Below are 18,680 nucleotides of genomic sequence, written 5' to 3' on the forward strand. Positions count from 1 at the left end.
CTGGCATATGTGTATCAGGATTGGATTCAGATATGATCAAGCCATGTCCTACCTTCAATGATTTCATAGCCTATCTCAGGAAATGGGCATGCAAACAAATACCTGTCATATAGTTTAATAAGTAGTAATAATAGAAGCATCCACATGGTCCACTGGTAAAGGAAGAAGTGCCAAATTTAACTTTGCTGACTTGTAAACAATTTAAAAGAAAACCAGAGAATTTACTGAAATTTTGAAGAATGATAAAATTTCTGCAAAGATGTCTGGTGGATGGAGATTCAAGGAAAAGATAAAATTACAGGGTACAGGACAGTAGTATGAGGAGCCCAGAGGTTGGAAAGTTGAGCAGAAGCAAGGATTGATAGTTCATTGTTTTTATATTGTGTTTGATAAGAAACCATGTATGGTTTTTGAACAGCATAGGTATCATATGCGGTATGTGTGTTAGGAAGTTTATATTACACTGACAATGCAGAGGGGAATTTATAGAGAAACTTATCTGGAATTGGACACCTTACCAAGGAGATGATTGCAATCCTCCAGGAAGAAAAGAATGGTACTGACCTAAACTAAGTCAGTGGCAGTGAGGATGGATGGGGAGAGATGGATTTGAGAGCAATTGAAGGATTTGCTGAGTGATTGGATATGGAACCTCAATGGGAAAATGAGTCAAGGATCCCTTCTGGTTCCTGCCTGGGGTAATTAGTTAGATCAAAATAGCATTAACCAGGATAAGAGTTACAAGAGGATAAGTAGTGATGGAGAAAAAGAAAATTGTTTCATCCTGGATATAATGACTTCAAGTGCTTGTGGGAGGATGTTGAGAATCCATCTTTACAACAATGAAAGTGAAGAGATCTGGGCTATTTTGTTGATTTTAAGCTTAGAGAAACCCCCCAAATTGTAATCTTAGTCCAGTTGAATGAAGAGGTTCTTTGGGAATGGGGTGACATGTACAGAATGAGTCCATGAACAAGAATGGGAAAGGAGACATGGCACAGAGCACCATGAATAATGTCATGAGGGAGAAAGCCAAGTAATGCACAAAAATGTTAAGGATAATTAAAGCACTTTGTATTGTGTATTTAGAACAAAGAGAAGGTAGGTGAAGGCAGACTGTATATAATATTTTAAAATGAACTGAGAAAGCGAAATTTGTGGTGGTTTTTCTTCTTTCTTCAAGAGAATGATCCTCAAATTAAAAATGGGTATAACAAACATGGTAAAGAGGAAATTGGATCCAACGAGATCCAGAGAGAGAGATACTTAAATAACATCTGTTTGTTTTAACTGTGTTCCTGTCTTTAGACTGAGATTAGGGAGTCCAGGATACCAAAAAAATTTCCAGATGTTATCACAAGCATCATTACTCATAATCTCTGAGTAGTTATTATATTAGGCCATTATTGCATTGCTACAAAGAAACACCTGAGACTGGATAATTTATGAAGAAAATAGGCTTAATCGGCTCATGGTTCTGCAGGCTGTGCAGGAAGTATAGTGACATCTGTTTCTGGGGAGGCTTCAGGAAGCTTCCAATCATGGCAGAAGGCAAAGGGGGAGCAGGCTGTCATGTGGCAAAAGCAGGAACGAGAGAGAGAGAGAGAACAAGGTGCCACACAGTTTTAAACAGCCAGATCTCATGAGAAGTCACTCACTATGGCAAAGACAGCATCAAGGGGATGATGCTTAAGCATTCATGAGAAATCCACCCTATGATCCAATTACCTACCACCAGGCCCCACCTCCAATACTGGGGATTACAATTCAACATGAGATTTGTGTGGGGACACATATTCAAACTATATCAGTTATGAATGGGTGAAGTGCCAGAAGACTGGTGTCTACATGGTAAGGATGCAATCATCAGGAGGTTACAGGTTGGTAATCGTCTGCTTGACTCCTGACAAATTCTAGAATGGATTACTCAATTTTTAGTGTTAAGAAGATAGTCACAAGAAGGAGTTAACAAAAACACATTAATAGGAATTCATTTCATTTATATTTTCATTTTTCAGGGAACAAAAGTTTAGGGAAAGCTAAAAAATTGGAATAGGAACAAAATGAAATAAATATTTCAGTTTTGAAATAATAGGCCCAAATCAACATGTTGCAATATACAGGGCCAAATGTAAAATCTTATGCTTAGGTTTAAAAGAATCAAATCAACTACACCAGTTGGAAGATATTGAGGATCCAGCATTATAACAGTTAAAAGTTCTAGGCTATTTAGTTAATTGTAAGTTTCAAGAGGATATCTCAAATTGTAACCTAGTACAGACATGTATCACCTCAAACAAGAAAGGTAACATCTGTAGCTTTCCTGGCAAAAGTCCCATTTTAAGGATTGAGTGGTCTTTTTTTGTACTGTATTTTAAGGGGGCAAAAACTAAAAGAAAGGAAACTCTCAGTATTTGGAAATCATGTCAAATGATTAGAAGTTGAAGGAGCTAATTATAATGTTTAGGCCAAAAGAGACATATTATGTCTTTGAGTATTTGAAGACATAATACGGGATTGGGTTTCTGATTATCTTTAGCTCTAGAAACTGAAACTACTACAATGAGGTTATAGGAGAGAAAAAATATCGTTTGCTCTCCCCATCCTAGGTTCATGGCTGAGATCTCTATAATAATAATTTGTATATATTATATATATTGATATATGTAATATGATATATATATATATATCAAGAGAGATTAACAAGATAAAAGCAGATTTATTTACCATAATATTTACATGTCATGGGAACCTTCATAAGGAAGTGAAGACCCAAAGAAACAGTTAAACCTGAGTATATTTTATAGCAGGTTTGATGGAGAGTAGAGAGTGGTGGAGAAATATGATAGGGTAAAGTCCCGGTTTAATAGTAACGTATTGGGAGAAGCTTGGAGAGGCCCATGCATTCAGATTCTTCTGTGTCATCCATTCATCTTCAGAGATGAGATATCAGACTATGGTCCTTTGCTCGGGGTATAGGGAAGACAGCTCTCACACAAAGGTCTTATGAACTCCTTCAGGGCAAGAGCAGAAAATCCTTCCTAGGTTTTATGACCCACATCAGGGAAGAAGGATAGGAAGTCAGAGAGTCCATCTGCTTCTGCCATTTTTTAGTATGTCACGGTGCCATATTTTGGCATAGTGTATCCTGAACTCCATTATGGTACAGTTAAACACAACATTAAAATAACTTTAAAAAAATAGATCTTCTAGCGAAATTAATCAGCTGCCTGATGAGAAATATGGTTCTCAATAGCAATCCTCAAATACAAACTAAGTGACACCTTGTTAGGGATATTGAAAAGAAAGTGCCAACGTCAGGTAGGAGTTTGAAATACATCTGTTTTTCCTAAATTTTAAACTGTGAATATCCCTTTTTATTAAAAAAAAAAAAAAAAGAAAAAAAGATAGGCGTGGTAGCTCACGCCTGTAATCCCAGCACTTGGGGAGTTCGAAACCAGCCTGGCCAACATGGTGATACCCCATCTCTACTAAAAATGCAAAAATTAACTGGGTGTGGTGGCAACCATCTGTAATCCCAGCTACTCGGGAGGCTGAGGAAGGAGAATCGCTTGAACCCAGGAGGTGGAGGTTGCAGCGAGCCGAAATTGTGCTATTGCACTCCAGCCTGGGCAACAGAAGCAAGACTCCGTCTTAAAAACAAACAAACAAACACCACCCAAGTCTCTGTATATGACTACTTCTAGTATCCATTACATAAGAAAATATATAGAGCAATAGTAAAAAAACCACTTTATTTGGGTCCAGAACTATTGTCATATAAATATGTGTTGAAATGACTCAAATGTATCTTTATACTTTTACGAAAATAGAATTCTCAAGACATATTTATTCCTCAGAAAATATCTGCTGTTTCTTTGAATTCACGACTCTCTGAAATAATTTTGTATTCTCAAATGTTCCCAGGGTCCATATTGAAAACTGAACAAGATAATAAAATTATGATTCACTAGGCCTGCATAGGGCCTGAGAATCTGCATTTGAACAGGCTCCAAGGTGGCTGATGCTGGAGATTTGCATCATATTTTGAGTGGCCATCAAGTATCTTCCAGGTTTAAAGTCTGTTTTATTGTGTCTCATTTTTATCCAAACCTAAAGATGATACTGTTTCCATTGATAATTTATAGCCTAGTCCATCCTGGCCTACTCCAAATCCTGACTATGCCATTTACTCAAGCTCTGTGATATTGAAAACATTCCCTAAAATTTCTGGTTGCTTCCTGAGATGGATATACAAGAATTAAATGAAATAATGTATATACTGTGCTGAGAGTAGTACCTGACATACAACATTCATTCAAAAGTTATGGCTATTGATAATTTCAATGGCAACATATGTAAAGCTGGTGATGAGAAATTAAATGGAATGAGAATACAGACATTTTCTCCCACAAAGCAATGTGTTTCCTGAGAAATTGCACATTAAAAAATAATAGAGTTTAGGGAAAGAGACCACTCCAATTAACCCTTGTAATGAAAGCACTAAAAAACAAACAACAAAAAAGATGATTATGATGTTATGATGACGCATACCTGGAGAGTTAATTTAGATGGCCCAGGCAGACAGCTCAGCATTGTTAAAAGCTGCCTCAGTGGATATTTAAAATCAGCAAAAGTGAATACAGTCAAAATATTGACAGTCCTTTAATTAGAGCAGCATCGGTGGATGTGGAGAGGTCTGCAATAGTAAGGCTTCCCTTAAGATGGGCAAAAGAGTGAGCAACGTGAGATACCTGGAGTTCCGAGCCCTACAGTGGTGGCCTGGGCTCTTACATTCCTTCCAACATAATTGAAGAGACAGCTGAACGGAAGCTTTGTGTTTCCTCCTGAAGATGATAATTCTACTCTTGCTATTTTACACCTCTCCTTGCCTCTGAGTGAGGAGGCCAGGAATCAAAATCAAATAGACACCCACCTGACTCCTGCCTTTCACCAACATCATTCCCCATGACATTGCCATACTAATTACTAATTTTAGTTTCCAACACTTGCACTGCAGCAGAACAGAATGTCCTGGGTTTTGTAGTCTATGTCTTATCTGGAAGGCACTGAGAAGGAACATTTCCTCTAACCCTCTTGGATTCTCTGATATCCAGATGAATAGAAGATGATCTAGGTTATGATGGTGGAGAAAACCTTTGCAAACTCTTGAGGAATAAAAGCAAAGGGGCAAAATAGCCAGAAGCAGAAGGTTTTGGTTAAATATCTCTCTTACATCCTCCATCTTATGGTGCTCTCCTCATAGCGGAAGACTGAACTCAGTTATGAAGCATTTTCTCCTAGTTTAAACCTGTTCCTAAGTCACCTCTCCTCATCCCATGGTACAACTTCTGTAGACGATAGCAACGTTAACTGGGCAAGCAAGCATCTTCAAAGAGAGCTGAGAGGATCAGGTGCAACTTTTTGGTTGGCAACCTCATTCCTTTGGGAAGAAATGGATAAAGAAAATTCAAAGACAGGCTGCAGTTCTTGGCCTGGTATCTGGGCTAACTGTAAGCTTTACGGCTTTGCCTTGATGTGTGTTTAAGCAGCAGCAGCCTGCAGTCTGGCACAAGGAGGATTTTTCCTCCACTTGTTTTATTATAAATAGTTTTCAAAAGCTCCTGTGGAACACAGACTGTGGCTTTGATCCGGCCAACTTCTTCAGTACTGACATTCCCATGGAAAACCCCAGCTCGGACCAGCTTCAGCCACTTTTACAATTCTCATTTAAATTCAGATTCCCCCTAATCTTAACAGGCAAGAGGCAGATGAAGAGAAAGAAAGCTAGATGCCTCTCATGTGTCCACACAGCCCTCAGATCAAACAGTTGCATCTAGGCAGCAGGGAGGGTGTAGAGATCCCAGAAGAAAATAGCAAAATACTGGATGTGGGCTGTGTACCTCCTAGACCAGGGCTTCTGACTGACACTAGGTTCACATCAAGTTGCGATATATTTATGAAAGCTCCCTTTAAGATCTCTGAATGTTTTATGCCATATTTTTGGTTAAAATAGAAATAAAAGGCTTGATGTGGTGTGCAGTATTTACAGAAAGAAGCATCATTTGCTTGGGTTCATTTTATGGGCATTCCTAAAAGTATACTGGTAGATTTTACTTTTTCCACCTCTATTCCCACAGCTTCCTCCAAGTTTACAATCAAAGATCGTCCCTTGTTCTTGTTAATTTGAGGAATCTTACCATCCTAAAAGATGTAGGGAGATATTTGGAATTTATATGAACTGACAGAAGATTCACACTTTCTCAAGGATGTTGTGCAGGAAATATATAATCCCTTTTCTGCCTTTCCTCTCTTGCCCCAGGGAAGAGGGTCTGATCTCCCATTTTTCTTCTTTGGTATACAACTTGGTTACTTCTGGTTTTACATTGAACCCTCCACCACTACCCCCAGCCCCAACACATGCCATTCTGAATTTGGTAATTTTTGATCACTCTGTATCTGCAGTAGAAGATTTCTTAGCTAACCACTTGAGTAGAGTGACCTTGACTTATTCTGTGAACTCAGTGGACTCAGCTCCAGAATTTCCTCTAGTCTAGGCTCACTGGTCTTTCCACCATGGCTGGGGCTGACTTTTATCTACCTTCTAGCTACTTCCTGCTTTGCTTTTGGAGAAAGAATATGGGATAGACTTTCTTGGCCAAAAATCCAATTTCTCCAGGAGAAAAGTTGACAAAGCACAAACTAACAATAAGTAGATTTTATCACTGATCTTTGAGATACATCAGGAACACATTATGGTTTTCCAAGTTGCAGCTCATTTCATCCAAAATTCATAACTAAGAAAATATATATCATCCAGCGATCTGGGAAAGGATGATTCTACAACCTATTATTTTCTGAAATTATTCTTTCCTTTCTGCTTCCATTCCCTCTGCCTTAGATAAGGACCTTATTCTTAATTACTAATAACCTCTTAATTAGTCCCTTTACTGTCATTAGAAAATGATGTCAAAAATGTCACAATAGGAGACTGATAAGGCCTCTCTTGCTCCACTGTTTAAAATATTTCACTGCCTATCCAGCACTTACATCAGTGTTTCCTAAGGGACAGGGAACCAGAGAGAAACTTCAACAAGTTAATAAATGGCAAAATATGATTTAGAAAATTTTGGGTAGTGAAATCCCCTCCTGGAGGCTTCAAATGCATTCATTTGGAGCAGTAATGGCCTGAATAAACTAGTTCAATCCAGAATTCTCTTAATGTATTTAATCACGGAATTTCTTTTTCAAGTTTTACCTATTCAATATCTATAGTACTAGTTTCCACAGAGACGCTTTGGGTAACGCTTTCTAGAATAAAAGCCAAGCTGCTTAACTGATAGCAGGGGGCACATTGCGACGGGCTATTTTCAGTCTCCTTATTAGCCTGGCTTCCCACCCCTTGATGCCTTTCTCTATTATCTTCTACCTGAACAAGGCACACACCACAGTGCTGTAGTCCTCTGTGCCTTTGCAGTTGCCCATTCCTTTGCCTCGAGTCATTTTCCTCCCGTTGCTTGCCTGGTAAACTATTTTCCCCCATCTTTTCAAACCCAGAAGAGATGCCTCTTCCCAAGGAGGAGTCTTCACTGACTTGTCGAATAAAGGGAATCACTCCCTTCATCATTCTACACTATGCTTTGTTCACCTCATTTGCATTTTGGTTGTACTCATCATACTGGTTTGAAATTGTGTTTGTGGGTCTAATGGGTTTCAAAATTTATGAGCGATTTCATGGAAGAAATCTGTGTAATGAGTCTTGGGTTATGCGTGGAGCAAGGTAGGAGGTTAAATCCTGTTTGTAAAACAGGCAAATGGTCACATTTCATATGGGAGTAACATCATCCGGATTCTGAACTTCTTTTTTTTTTTTTTGAAAGGGAGTCTTGCTCCGTTGCCCAGGCTGGAGTGCGGTGGCACGATCTCGGCTCACTGCAAGCTCCGCCTCCCAGGTTTTCGCCATTCTCCTGCCTCAGTCTCCCGAGTAGCTGGGACTACAGGCGCCCGCCACCACGCCCGGTTAGTTTTTTTGTATTTTTAGTAGAGACGGGGTTTCACCGTGTTAGCCAGGATGGTCTCGATCTCCTGACCTCGTGATCCGCCCGTCTCGGCCTCCCAAAGTGCTGGGATTACAGGCGTGAGCCACCGCACCCAGCCTGGATTCTGAACTTCTGTTGGTGAAGATATCTTAGGTTAGATAACGCACATACATCAAGAAAAAGGCAAAAATGTTATCATAGGAAAATGAGATGTATGAGGTATGTGCATGTATATACATATAAATATATATCTACACATATCTGTGTCTATGTCTATAAATACGTAATACATACATATATAGTTTCAGTGTATAAAAAGGACACACACAAATGCACACACACACACACACACTTATGCTTAGTCCCTCACAAAAATAATTTTCCCCAGCCATGAGACACTGCTATTTAATTAAGGTTTATTAGGAAATACAGGAAGAGAAACTTTACCAAGGGCACTGAAACACATAGGTGGTTATAGAAATAAAACTTTGGTGTTTTTATTCTTTACACATAACCTTCACTTCTACGGTTTCATCCAAACAACAGACCTGCAGCATCCTACACAGACTTCTATTTATCTACTTGGGCTGAGCTGACCCCACTGGAAATCGAACATTGCTGCAGATATTGATCCAGGCACACGGACACTGGCAGGGCTCCCTTTGTGTGAAATTTACAGAAGGGCCTGCTAGAAAGGAGGGAATTCTAAGTACAGAAGCAGCCACGAGACTGCTGCTTCCCTCATAGGTCTGATAGAAAGAAATCTGCGATCACTTCTATCTGGGCAAGGGACTAGCACCACTGTGGTGCCTCACTGTGTATTGTGCTGAGCATGGCTTGGCTGTCCTGTTCACCCCTCTCATTCCTCTAGCTCCTCCATCTTGCTCTGACTCTTAATGTAATGTGACCAGTTAGTCATGACCTTCACATGCTGCAGTGGTGCCCTGTTCTCCCTCTGCTCTGTGTCTCTGGCCTTAAGCTGTAGTGAACTCACTAAGCACGAGACTCCCCTTTAAAACATCTAACTGAAAGGAGTGTTGTTTGCTTTCTGGCCCTCAAACACCAAGGCACTGTTGTGCTCCTTAAAATTGTAAATTATGTCTGTTTAAGAAAATGTCAGCGTTTTTTAAAACAGAATAACAGTGCTGGAAAAGACTTGGCTGTGCAATTTGTTACCAAAGTTTCATGCAAGAAAAATGATGCATTCATCATTATGAGCACAGTCAAGGGTTCTAATGACTTGGGCACAATGCCTCTTCAGTTCTTTTAAGGAAAATGATGAACTTTTTTCTTTCTCCTCAGCAAGTTATCTGAGTAACGTAAAAGCTCATAAACTAAGATTCAGGGAGACACTGTCAATGAGGCATTATACTTAACAACAATTAAAACGTAAGACACATCTTGTATAATTAAATTGATTTTTTTTCTGCCAGAAACAAGACCTTTTCGGGTAATGATTGCTTTGGTTGTCTAAAATTGTATGTATTGAGGCAGCAGTGGAGGAGATCTGTTGTTACATTTATACATCACTTCATGTGTCTTCAAAATCCAATTCCTAAATAGGCCAGTAGGATGATTTTTGAGTAGGGAAGGGTATATAGTAGCTATGGATGATCAGTACAATCGATGTTGAGTCACTGCACTTGGAAACATATTATTTAGCTACTTAGAATTTCAGTTCTGCAAGTGGACTCACAGGTTTAGAAAGGCAAGGGTGAAAGTGGTAGCAAATGGGGCCAGGCCTCTGATTTTGATGGGTTCTCTGGGAACTAAATTTGGGACCTGGGGAAGGTCTTAACTTACCCACGCATTCTCCAGCGTCACACAAGCATGACGTTGTCACACTTTTTGTGTGTCTGAAATACGTTAAGGTCTGTAAATAAAATGCTTCACTTTTTATATTAAAAATTGCCTTTTAAGGATAGGTGTAACACCACACCCTCAAAAACCACAGTGTCTTTTTGACCCCTGGGTAATTGTATTAAACGGGAATATTTACCTGAATTTTCCTTACTTGGCCTCCATTCAGGTTAAGCAGCTGTTGGAATGAATACAAAGGGACTTGCCTGACTTTCTAGTAATAACCTTCATTTTTTTTCCTCGTGGTTCGAACACATTATTTAGTGGATTGAGTTTTACCTTTTCCTGCAGTGGGAGTAGCTGCTTTTCTGTTAAATATTACTGGGTTTTATTAAGAGATATTAAGAGGAACCTTTGCCATATGGCAATTTCAAAGAAAGAAGGAAGAAAAAAAGAGAGCTATGTTTGCTTTTATTTTTACCTGATGTTTGAAAAGCTAAACGTAACCCAGAGGAGAGTAGGCCAGGGGTTTTTTGTCAGTGGGCGGAACGTATTTGCTGTGAAATGTGATGGAATGTTTACTGAGCTATTTTCTTCAAAAATCAAAATGTTCCTGCTCTCATATCCAGTTTACACAGCAGTAGCCTTTTTAAAAATGTTGCCTCCGTTATGGGCAGGCAGGCTTCGTATTGCTGTCTTTGGAAGTAATGGCCCAGGGTTGTGCCTGGCTACACTCACACTGTTGGGCAAAAGCGCAGACAGATACGCTCCATTTCCAAGCATGTGGGAGCTGAGTTCCATCTCTTTCTGGTATTTACTAAAGACATATCTAATGGATGGGAGGAAATCTAATCCTGACAGAATGTTTTCTTGCTGTCTAGGTTAACATGTGTGTTTCTATGCCTGACTCTCAACCTTGGGCCGGTACCTTTGCAATCACATGGCCCTGGATGAATGAGGAAGGGTGGCATGTGAATAGAAACTGGACCAGGGAGACCACCAAGGAATGGTGTGCACTCAAGCAAGGTCCTCATTCTCTTTGAGTCTCTAGATTCTGTTAGATGAAAGCAAATTAGGACAGTTATTTATTTGTAATAATTCTATGCATACAGAAAGAGATGGAATTTAATATAATAAAATCATAGCAGTGGTGATGTTAATGGAGTGGGATTTTAGGAGAATCTGGTCTTCCATGTCTCTGGATTTTCTGTAATTTTCCCTAAACACACACATGCATACATGCACACACTAGTGACAACAGCAACATTAAAAGGCTTTTGGGCAGGTCTTCACAATGAATAATTCATATTATTTACCTTCATATGCACCAATAGTCTTCAGTCAAAAAGTAAAATACATACAAAGTATATATACTCTATCATACTCCTTCATGGATTGTTTTGAAATTAAATGATTAAGCAAACGTGCTTAATATCTTATAGCTTATTTTATAGGTATTGTTATTTTGGAAATTATATTACCATTATTATATTGCTATCCTAAGAATCTAGTTTATCACAAACATACAGATACACATATATAATTTTTACATATTTATCATGTATCTCTCTATATAGATATATATCTATATATATCTCTATGGAGAGAGATCTATAGATCTATACATAGATCTATATATATATATCTATATATAGATCTATATATAGAGATCTCTCTCTAGTAATTTGAACATTATTTGGGGTATTACATTTTTATTCATCTGGTGAGGGAATGTTAGTTAAAACTTTATTTTGGAAATGTGAAGATGAACTGTTTTGGAGGCTAGTTTTAAAAATTAAAAACTGTGTGTTTTTAAACAACAACAACAACAAAAGACCAGATCTTTATGTTGTCTTAGTTACTACTGTAGTTTTAAAACCTCCGTGTTTTCCAACTCTATGATTTTCTCTCTTTTCTCTCTTTGAAATTCACTTTAGATGTCTGAGTGCTTTTTCTTTTTATTTTTTAATTTTTTTGACAGAATCTTGCTCTGTTGCCCAGGTTGGAGTGCAGTGGCGCAATCTTGGCTCCCTGCAACCTCCGCCTACTGGCTTCAAGTGATTCTCCTGCCTCAGCCTCCCGACTTTTTTTTTTCCCCCAGTGGATCCTGCATTAGAAAACCACCAACTTATTGTAACTTTTAGTTAATTATAAAAAGATAACTTTGTCACTGTTCAATCTTATAAAACAATGAAACCAAGTATAAAGTATTATAAGTAAATTGCTTTTCTGCGATTTCTCTTTTCAGAATTGACTGTGGCTCCATCGTTTGTTGTAATTAATTAAGCCATGTTCATTTGGACTTTTGATCAAAGTTAGCTAAATGTATTTATTTTATTCTATATTTGACCAAAAGTTTGTTAGTAATAGCATCATCTAGATTTTAGAGATAGTAATAAAAACTGGTAAAAATACTAAGTGGGAAAGTGCACTGTTGTAGCTTATCAGTGTTAGAGCTTGAAAATACCTAAAAAACTGAATGCAGACAGAAAGAAAAACCAAGAGCACTAAATCCAGAGGGTTGCATACAAGCAGTATAAATTACCAGAAAAAACACTAGGTCAAGCTGAGGGAGCATGAATTCCTATGCCTGCTTTGGAATTCCCATGTGGATTTAGGTGAGCTGCCCCTACGCCTCAGTGGCCTTTATTCTTAAATAGAAGGGCCAAAACAGTTCTGTAGGAAGTACCAATAGAAGGGAGTGTATGTCCTGTGCACACTTAATTTTTGAACTATAGAAGCTCTATTTTTGTATGTTTTATATTTTCCTGTCTTGTGTACAGTTCAGTTTGCAGTGAGGTAAGTGTTCTGTTTAAAAACTATTAATGTATACATATTTCTCTCTAAGTAATCACTGAGACAGGCTTGCCTCCTCTAATACATGATTTAAGATACTTATCGTGTAGAGAAATCCTCATATCTGGAACAATGTGGAGAATAAGTGTATGAATAGTGAAAATGATCCATTTAGTCAAATATGTATTGGTATCTACTACATGATAGAAAACTAAGGTCATAAAACAGTAAATCTTAAAAGGAAGTTCTAGATTGGAATTAAGAAACCTAGAATTCAGTTGGGTCTAACCACACTAGCCCTGTCACCTCAACAAGTCAAATTTCTAGAGTTAGCTTATTATCTGATTTTCTGAACATACATCTTGTCAAATGTTGCTTTGGTTTCTAAGTGCCCACCTAGCCATTCCCTCTTATAGCACTCCAAATATACTAAAACTTCCTTCTTTTTTTTTTCCTGAGCCAGAGTCTCGCTTTCTTGCCCAGGCTGGAATGCAGTGGCATGATTAGGACTCACTGTCACCTTGAATCCTGGGCTCAAGTGATCCTCCCACCTTGGCCTCCCAAAGTGCTGGATTTTCAGGTGTGCGCCACTAAGCCCAGCCTGAGACTTACTTCTGATAATGTAACTCTGACTATACTAATTCGAGTTAATTACCCTATGATTTTAGACTTTAGTTTTCTAAAAACTCCTTTCCAGCAAATTTTTTACTCCTAACTTGTGCTTGTTGTGTCTATCATTAAAGTATTATTGCCTTACTCCTAACCTGGGAAGCTCTCAGCTCCTCTAAAACACAACTTTGGGGCCGGGCACAGTGGCTCACACCTGTAATCTCAGCACTTTGGGAGGCCGAGGTGGGAGGATCACGATGTCAGGAGATCGAGACCATCCTGGCTAAAACGGTGAAACCCCGTCTCTACGAAAAATAAAAAAAATTAGCCGGGCGTGGTGGCGGCGCCTGTAGTCCCCGCTAGTTGGGAGGCTGAGGCAGGAGAATGGCGTGAACCCGGGAGGCGGAGCTTGCGGTGAGCCGAGATGGCGCCACTGCACTCCAGCCTGGGCGACAGAGCGAGACTCCGTCTCAAAAAAACAAAAAACAAAAAACAAAAACAAAAAACACCACAACTTTGGGAAGGAAATGCTTGCATCCACTTGCATCTACTTTTCCATGAATTACTTGAACAAATATTTGTCCACGGCAGGAGGGATTGAGCACGGCGGGATGGATTTGCAGAGTGTCTATTAATAACTGTGATGAAGGGACAAAAAGGGAAAAAGAGACTGACAAGTAATGATCACAAAAAAAGAAAAAAGAAATATCCGAGTAGAGATACAACACGTTTCCCGACCTTCACAGAGGAATTTAAGTTTATGTCATTATAAAGCTCTGAAGATATTTCAATGATTATGGTGGATAAAATGGAACTCTTAAATGATCATACAGGTATGTAGCAGTTCATACTTAACGTTAGCAGAGTATTATAGAGTATTATAAAAGTTAAAACCTGAGGTCATCTTCGCTAGATGATTTCTATGTCAATGAAAACTCAGATGTATAAACCAAAAAGATTGCATCATCCTTCTCAAATTCTTATATTTATAAAAACTTGTGCTAAAATTTCATTATCGCCAAGGTTTCTATCCTAATAAAAGAAGAACAACTCACACTAGAAAGATACCTATGCCAATCAGTGGGCAGGAATACACTATGCAATTTCAGGTCTCTAAGATGACAAATCAAAATAAATTACCCCAATTAAGGCAGACAATTGCACGAGGACCTGACCTGGCCGGTGGTCCTATCCACTCCCTTTTTGGTAGGTTTTTGTTTGTTCATTCTAAATATAAGTGACCAGTTCTTACAAGTTTATATTCAAATAAGCGTTCAGAAGTAAATAAATGCATCTATTCATTCCGTCAAGTAAAGTAATCCAATTTTCCTAGTGTGTGCACATGTGTTAGTGGTTTCCTAATATATATATATTTCTTTTTTAGAAATACATGTGCTGTGGCTTCAAGGGTGGAAAATTTTACACACTTATATAAGTGAGGAGGTTTACTTGTAACCCTTTTGCATGTGTTTTGGAGAAAATCTCTTTAAGAAAATAAATATTGCTTTAGCACCTAGAAATACATATAAAATACTGTGTTTACATCTCTCTCTTCCAGACCCTCCAAACAGTAGTATCAGGTCATTGGTTCTTTTGGTGCCTCGTTTTGGCACTCTGTTTATTCTAAAACGTATTCTAGAAAACACCAAGTAGGTATGCCAGTTATGACCTTCCAAATACATTCCACTTCTCAGCATGCTAGAATATATTTAAAACAGATTATATTTTCCTTCTGTGTTTCAGTTTTCACAGTTAATAAGACAGGCATTTCCATGGCTGACTTGCTGTTTTCATGGATAGCAAATATTCTGATTAGTATTCCAGATGCCAAGTTTACCAAATTTTATTCAGAATAGAAAATGCCATAGAAATTAAAGGTTTTGCCTCTTACTGTTTAAAGTTAAAACATCAAAATAATAATATATAGCTAATATTCATGATTGTTCTGGTAACTGGTGTTTCTAATGAAGTATCCCTTGAACCAATGTGTCTTGAAAAATACTCATGTGATGTAGAAGCTGCTGAGTTCAAAAAATAACTCCTAGCACTAATCTTATATTTAAAACTTTTAAATAAAATCTTACTTTGGATCCGAGAGATGACAAGGAGATTTAGAACAATGACTCTCCTGTTGTTTCAGTCCTTATGACCTAAACTTCTTTGCCATCCTATCATATACAACTAACCTTTTAATACCCTCTCCAAGTGGGAAATAGTTGAAGGTAATGTTGTGTATGTTTTTCCAATTATTCTTAGGAAACTAACATGATGAGTTGAAGGTAATGTTGCTGGTAAGTTTTTCCAATTATTCTTGGGAAACTAACATGATGAGTTGAGTTTCGGTACAAGATCTACTACAACTTCCTAACCTCTTTTTTTCACAGGGAAAATAGACCCAGTGTTTCAAAAAAAAAAAAAAAAAAAAAAAAAAAAAAAGAGGATGCTTGGGCATTTTTTTCCCTCATTTTGAGTCATCATATGTTTTATGATGTTATGATATTAAACATGGTGTTGTAATAAATAGGATCAATGAAAGTCAATAAGTGATTTGATGGGAAGTGGAGGAAAATGTAGATGTCATGTGGCAGTGATGATGGAATTAGATATGTCCAAGAGGGATGATAATGCAACTTGGGGGTCACATGAATTTGTCATAATTTCCAAGCCAAAAACTATAAAAATGATCCTTTTGAATTTTAAATATTGTATTCTTCATAAAATGTGGGATAATTTCACTGTTACATGGGCTGAGAGGTTTATTTATTAAGCCTAAAAGTTTCATTCTTAATTAGTTTAATGATAACATTTTGGGTTGAATGCACTCTAACCTTTATTTTGAAAGCACCTGCAACTAGAGGAATAACCTGAAATTACATAGATAATATAATGGGTATGTAAATTGAGCTATTTTTCAGATCTGATGAATTTTTCTTTCTCTATTGAGAATTTTCCAGAAAGAAATACGTTTCAGTCAGTCTGGCACACAATATAGCTAGCACCATGTTCCTGTCTCATACTTAAGGTCAGTTTGATAGAGGATGTGAGAATGCATAGCTGATTGGCCAGCTCTACTGCCACCCAGTTAATGCTTCACAATGGGTGCTGGGTTTAGCAATCTTCCTGGGTATTGTTCTGTCTAGATCCTTATCTCAGGCTGGTTTATATTTGGAAGACTCTCTAAAACTTCTTGAGAATTATTTATTCATGATCTCTGGTGGCTATAATTTCAGTTTAAATCCAGAGCAAAGAATCAGCATGATGCTATCTTCTTTCTTAAATTGAAGAAGTTCAATAAATTGAAGAGAAAGTAAATTGCCATTAGCAAGGAAATTCACAATTTTTTTAAAAAAAATGCATGTCTGTTAGGATCCAGTGGCCCAATATGCCTTCAAAAAGTAAGAACTCTTCTTAAAGGCAGAATCAGGTTCATGACCTAAGAATCTGCCTTCTTATACTACATTAAAGAGAAGAAAGAAAAGAAGGAAGGAAAAAGGAAAGAATTTTATCAGGCCAAGAATTTCCTTCTTCTTTCCTTCTTTCTATTTAATGTAGTATAAGAAGACAGATTCTTAGGAAAGACAAAAAGAAAAACTGAAAGAAGGAAGAAAAGAATGAAGACAAAAGGAAGAAATAAAGACAGAGAGTAATTAAGAATAAGCTACTTTTTGAAAGTTATCAAATAAGTTAATTATAAAAGCAAAATAAAAGTCCAGATCTAGTCACATTTACATAAATTAGCATTAAGTTCTTTGTCAGTCATTTGTTAGTTGTCATTCATTCGTTCTTCCAGGCTTGTGCTAAGAGCTAGAAGAATGATAGAAAAGACTCTTATTGTATAAGGCAATGGTTTAAAACCATGGGACAAACCCTACCCTTGAATACTTGACTGTCAGCAAAGTGACCTCCACAAAGTGCCATCCAGTTTCCATTCCCCTTCCAGCTTCTTTGATGTTTCCGGGAACTGATAGAGTATGCCTTCTGCATTTAATATTTATAAATTGGTTAAATGTCTCAGACTTTGGTCTAAGCCATATAACATAGGGCAAAGAATGAAAGAGGTTAGTCAGATCAGAGAGAAAAGCAGAGAGAGAAAGGGTCTCAACAGAGCTGTAGTTATTTTCTGTAACCAACTGGCCCTCGAAAACAACTGACATCCTTAGTCAGATGCTAAGCATGTGATGTGGAATGGCCATGGCTGGCACCCTTCACAGAGGATCGTGCGTCTCCACTGTGCAGGTGTTTCTGCTCCTGGAGGCCTGCCAACCAGCAACCTGATTCTCTGAAGGGATCACATACAGTTGCTTCTTAGTTAAAACGGGACACTAAGCAAACACAGGATCCACTGTTGTTAAATTTAGTTGCTCTTGTTACCTTTCATTCTCTGGTTGTAAATGAGAGAAGCAGATGCTGGCAATGCAGGCTTTACAATTCTTGTTTTTCTACTCATTTAAATTGGCACCCACAGCTTCTACACAGAGACTACACAGCTCTGAAATGACGCATGAAATGGAAAAAAATGGGAACAATTTTTGCCCTGAATGCCCAGGTCACAGAAATTACAGACGCAGATTCACACAACAAATGGTGCTATGTCTCCATTTAGTTTCAGCAAAGATTTAAGCCAACTGTAGTTGGTTGTACCAATAAGCAGAGAATTGAGTCAAAAGAGAATAGGGACTTAGGTCTGTCCACTTCTTTGACTTGACACCATCTCATATGAATCATCTGAAGTCCTGCCCTTTCCTCCTACACCGTCTACCAGTTTGTGCTTCCCTATCACATTTCTTCCTGATTTTTGCTTTCCTTTTTTGCTATGTGCCCTCTCCAAATATTCAACACTTTATTTTCATGCACTCTTTTCTTCCCTTCTATTTTATTTTTGCTCAAAAGCCCCTTACCCAGAGTACCTTCTCAGGAGCATATTAAAGGGAGGCAGAATAAGAATGGGGTCATAGGGTTTAAGCATTTATTAAAAATAGAGACATATTCAAGAAGCAAAGCCACCAAATGACCCCCGTCTGTAGGTGCCGGTCCATGTATTCTAAAGAAACAAAAGCTATGCTGTGTCACTAAAGATATGACTATCAACCAATTGTCTGCTGGAAGTACTTATGATAGGTCACTTTGCTAAGCAATGTAGGCTTGTCTGTGAATACCCATAAAACTGGATGGGGCTACTTCCCAGCTGTCTATCTGTCACTCCAGCCCTGTCTCTCTTAGTCAAAGAAGGAGATCAAATACAAGAGTAGAAGTTGTATTGGGAGTATAACAATGAAATTTATTTTAAATAAAGCAAGATCTAAATTCATACTGCATTTTAAAGGTTCTGCTTCTCAGCAATCTTGCTATTCAGATGTATAAATGAGGCTGAGCAGGCTTCCCTTTCTTTGTGGATTGTTACTTGATCTTTGAGAATTTAGGGGGTTTCCAGGAAAA

At 38.0% G+C, this 18,680-nt stretch overlaps 1 long non-coding RNA gene across 1 annotated transcript in view; it reads right to left on the reverse strand.

Moving 5' to 3' along the window:
• The window catches only part of LOC126953009 (uncharacterized), a 64,209-nt gene extending 46,889 nt beyond the window's left edge, over positions 1 to 17,320 (reverse strand). The window contains exon 1 of the long non-coding RNA XR_007725105.1: positions 17,117 to 17,320. This is a non-coding gene — a long non-coding RNA (uncharacterized LOC126953009). The remainder of the gene's footprint in view (positions 1 to 17,116) is intronic.
• Positions 17,321 to 18,680: the final 1,360 nt, after the last annotated feature.

Source organism: Macaca thibetana, chromosome 4 (assembly GCF_024542745.1).
Source record: "Macaca thibetana thibetana isolate TM-01 chromosome 4, ASM2454274v1, whole genome shotgun sequence".
Taxonomy (NCBI): Eukaryota; Metazoa; Chordata; class Mammalia; order Primates; family Cercopithecidae; genus Macaca; species Macaca thibetana.